This window comes from Grammomys surdaster, unplaced genomic scaffold, assembly GCF_004785775.1.
Source record: "Grammomys surdaster isolate TR1022 unplaced genomic scaffold, NIH_TR_1.0 347, whole genome shotgun sequence".
Classification (NCBI taxonomy): Eukaryota; Metazoa; Chordata; class Mammalia; order Rodentia; family Muridae; genus Grammomys; species Grammomys surdaster.
Genome location: NW_021604766.1, coordinates 1,802,889 through 1,807,771, shown reverse-complemented (window position 1 = coordinate 1,807,771; position 4,883 = coordinate 1,802,889). Strand labels below are relative to the sequence as shown.

General features: G+C 41.0%; 1 pseudogene; it reads left to right on the top strand.

Annotated features, from left to right (window-relative positions):
* Positions 1-573: 573 nt before the first annotated feature.
* Positions 574-2,192, top strand: LOC114630864 (annotated as a pseudogene).
* Positions 2,193-4,883: the final 2,691 nt, after the last annotated feature.

Genomic DNA, 4,883 nt, shown 5'->3' with positions numbered 1-4,883 from the left:
AATTTTTCAAAAAAGGATACCCAGCTATGACCATGCTTATAGAAATGATAGAGATCAATGAAAATAATTATGTGTAGGACCCCAAAGGGCTGCTATGCCCTGGCTGAGCCTTTCCATATGCTGCTGTCTACTAAGTAACATTCTGCAGTTCCTCTAGGATCAAAACATCCTGACTAAGGCATGGTGCCCCAGGAAGGGAATTGACATTTGACATCCTATTGCCCCCCAGTTGAGTTCCTGTTTTTTCCTGAGTTTGTATTTTTCCTTCCCTGGCTTGGTGTGTATATTGAACCTGCTCAGTAAAGGTATTGGCATTCTCTCACAACGAATGACCCAAGTCTGAGTAGTTCTTTAATCCCCCAGGTCAACACCCGAGCTTGGTACCATGGACAGTGCCAGTGCTGTCAAGTGGAGGTTCCACTGAGATCTGGAAAGAGAGGATGACCTGACGGGACGTTCCTGGAAGGAGCTGGCTGGACTGGTTCAGAGAGTGGAACGTATTGGAGAAGCGGTGCTACGAGAGTAGCACCATGGGAATAGTGAGTTCCTTTCTAAGTGTATTGACATGGAATGATGCAGGTAAGGAATCCTTGTATGAGGTGGAGAATAGCTACAGCTCTGAGGATGAGGAAGAAATTTTAGAAAAGAAAAAATTGAAGAAATACAACCTCAAAAAATGGGAATGGGAGTCTGGAAAAGGGGAGGCGAGAGCAGACGAGCTACTCAGTTCCCCGGTGGTGGCGTTGGCAGCCTGGATGGCACAATGGCCGGGATCAGGGCATTTCTGCTGCTGCAGCAGCAGTGGTGGCAGGTGGCTGCAGGAGCTGCAGAGGCCACAGTCCCCACCAGCGATACCGAATAAAAGCAAGAATGAGAAAGAACCACCAAAACTAGTCAAAAGTGGAAAAGGTTCAAAAGAAGAAGGAAAAGATATAGCAGAAGTAGAGATAGCCAGCAGGAAAAAACAGCCTTGGAGCTGTCCAGTCTTTGACACCTACTAAAATAAAAGAACCAGTCCCTCAGCAAATCATAGTCCCTGTGAAGAAAGGCAAATGGCAGAACTCTTCAGCAATAATAGAGAACTGCAAAAATTCCAATCTTTGCAAGATGATCCTCCTGTGGGTCAAGAGAAGCTTTTTATCCAGAAGCTAAGTCAGTGTTGTATCCTCTTTGACTTTGCTTCTGACCCACTGAATGACTTAAAATGGAAAGAAGTAAAGCGAGCTGCACTAAGCAAAATGGTGGAACATATCACCCACAACCGGAATGCGATCACAGAGCCCATTTACCCCAAAGCCGTCCACACGTTTGCAGTTAATATGTTTTGAACCTTACTACCTTCCTCCAATCCCACTGGAGCAGAATTTGACCCAGGAGGAGATGAACCAATGTTAGAGGCAGCTTGGCCTCATCTGCAGCTTGTTTATGCATTTTTCTTAAGATTTTTAGAGTCTCCAGATTTCCAGCCCAATATAGCAAAGAAATATATTGATCAGAAGTTTCTATTGCAGCTTCTAGAACTCTTTAATAGTGAGGATTCTTGGGAAAGAGATTTTCTAAAAAGGACCCAGCACAGAATCTATGTGAAGTTCTTAGACCTGCTGACTTACATCAGGAAACAGATCAGTAATATATCTTATAGGTTTATCTATGAGACAGAGCACCACAGTGGCGTAGCAGAATTGCTGGAGATCCTGGGAAGTATAATTAATGGATTTGCCTTACCATTAAAGGAAGAGCACAAGATTTTCCTCTTGAAGGTGTTGCTGTCCTTATACAAAGTGAGGTCCCTGTGTGTCTACCATCCCAAGCTGACATACTGTGTCATGCAGTTTTTAGAGAAGAACAGCACCCTCACTGACCCAGTGGTAACGGAACTTCTCAAATACTGGCCAAAGACTCACAGTCCAAAAGAAGTAATGTTCTTAAATGAATTAGAAGAAATTTTAGATGTAATTGAACCATCAGAATTTGGTAAGATTATAGAGCCTCTTTTCCAACAGTCAGCCAAGTGTGTTTCCAGCCCTCACTTCCAGGTGGCAGAGTGGGCACTCTATAACTGGAATAATGAGTATATCATGAGTTTAATCAGTGACAATGCAGCGAAAATGCTGCTTATCATGTTTTCATCCTTATACTGCAATTCAGAGCCCTCTTGGGACACATTCTGCTTTCTCTCTGGCTCCTACTAGAGAAACCCCTAGTTCTGCTTTTCCTGACTATTGTCTGTCCTTGGTGTGCCAATCTGTTAATTGTCTGTTTTTGTTTCATTGTTTTATGTTAAAAAAGTATTTATTGGGTATGGTTAAAAATTCAACTTTGATAATAGAAATTTGGTTTAACTAGTAACTCAGGGCTGGAGAGATGGCTAAGCCATTAAAGGCCAGGCTATAGTGGAAAGAGCACATTTAACTTTGAAAATTTATCTTGAAAAAACAAAAAGGGGGGAGGTTATTTCACCTCATGCAAGATTATCCTTTATTTTGTATATTTTAAATTTTTTATTAGTGGTTAACGATGCATTGTCTGTAGAAGACAGACATTGGAAACAAGCCCAGAAGGCACTGGGCTTAGAGAAATGGAAAGGCCCTGACCCTGTATTAGTCAAGGTGAGAGGTTCTGTTTGTGTTTTTTCCTAAAGATGCTGAAACTTCTGTTTGGATTCCTGAGTGTTGTGTGCATCCTGTCACTACGCAGCCTGCCCAAGTGGAGATATACTGGAGCCTCATGAAGAAACCCCCAGTTCTGATGTCAATGGGGATAAGCAGCACAACCTGGCAAGCTATAGTTCCTACCAATAAGACTACTGGAAAAAACTATTGCTAATTCTAAGAAACCAACAATTTTTAATGTTATTTTTAATGTTACTTGTGTGCAGCCTCTCTATGGAGAGAAGTTTCTAGCAGGACTCAAACTGGCAGGATGGCTCCTTAAAGGATGGGCTAGAGGTCTTTGTCTTTGGGAGTCCTAGCCTTTGGGGCAGCCACAGCAGGATTGATATTTCTTTGCCGCCTTCACAGAGAGCAGATCCAGTCCCAGGCAGTTACTAACCAGGTGCTTGTGTTGCTGGCAGGAGAGAACCCTTCTGCCCAGGTTTGGCTCAGCCTTTACCGAGAATAGTTAGTCAATGACGGGCAACTCCTTTGCAGTCCTTACCTAAGACAGGGGCCCTGAGGCTGGCAGGGATTCCCAATGACAGGTAATTGGTATTGACGGAAGGTGACCTAAGACAGATGCTATTCACCTATAAAATAAAAACGGGGGACTTGTAGTACCCCAAAGGGCTGCTATGCCCTGGCTGAGCCTTTCCCTATGCTGCTGCCTACTAAGTAACATTCTGCGGTTCCTCTAGGATCAAAACATCCTGACTAAGGAATGGTGTCCCAGGAAGGGAATTTACATTTGACATCCTATTGCCCCCAGTTGAGTTCCTGTTTTTTCCTGAGTTTGTATTTTCCCTTCCCTGGCTTGGTGTATATATTGAACCTGCTCAGTAAAGGCATTGGCATTCTCTCACAACGAATGACCCGAGTCTGAGTAGTTCTTTAATCCCCCAGGCCTACTCCCGAGCTCGGTACCACGGGCAGTGCCGGCGCTGTCAATTATGTATAAAACAGATGGAAAGTATCCTTTTGCTACCCATCTAAGAATGTGTATGATCTTCCCATATATTCTATTATGATAGTTTGAGATGATAACATCCATCTGAAACATATTTCCTAATTTATAATATACCTATTAATCTTATTTTGTTTTAAATATGCCATTCATTGGTCTAGGCTAAATGGAACTGAGTTTATACTTTAACTAGACTACTATTTGATTCTTAGTATGTGTATGTACAGATCTATGAAATTGTTAACATACATGTTCCATGTGTATATAGTGGTCAGAGGACAATGTCAGGTGTCAGTTCTCACGTTTGCCCTTCCTTATATTAACCCCTTTTTACTTCTGCTTGTGCCACGTTAGCTGATCCATGAGGTCCTGGAATTACACTGTATCCCTACCTGTCTTTCTGCATGATTTCCTAGGTTACTAGCACATGCTACTTCACTGAGTGTTATGTGAATTTTTGGGTGATCCTACCACTATTCTCACATTGCACAGTACCTTCACTATCTTTATTCTTATAGTGATAAAATATCTTGATAAAATCAACTAAGTGGAAGTTTATTTTGCCTTACAATTTCAGTTGGATACAGTTGACCAGTGGGGAGAAGACAGGGCACCAGGCAGGAAAGACATGTTGGTAGGAGTAGTAGTTTGTCTGGTCAAATTTTATCCACAATCTGGAAATATAAAGTAAATAGAAAGTTTGGCTACATTATAAATCATGAAGGCTAAAGCCCACAAATCTTTATTTTCTAAAGATTACACAACCTTTCCAAATAGTAAACCAGTTGGAAACCAAGTATTCAAACATCTGAACTTATGGGGGACATTCTGCATTAAACCAGAACATCTGGCAACTATTTGACTCACTGGACTATCCCTCTTCCCAATACTACTATTTAATTATTGGCACATTGCATTTGATATTCTATTGTCCACTATAATACAGTGTCTTCTTACTATTTAATTACTCACTTTATATACAGTAATGATTCTAAATAAATCTCCATGCCCAAAAGGAAATGTTATATGTCTGAATTCAGCAGACAGAATAATCTGGAAAATGTGAGATAAATTTCTGCCATTACAGATTCTATGGTGAATAAAGTCATACCATGATTGAGCTAATTATGTGTGTCCTTCAACTTTTCTTTTTCTGGATTCTTTAAAGAATTGTTATATGTTATTTAAATGTTTAACATACCCAGTACATATACATATTATAGGAATAAAATTAACCACTTTACAAAGAGTCCTGGGATATTCAG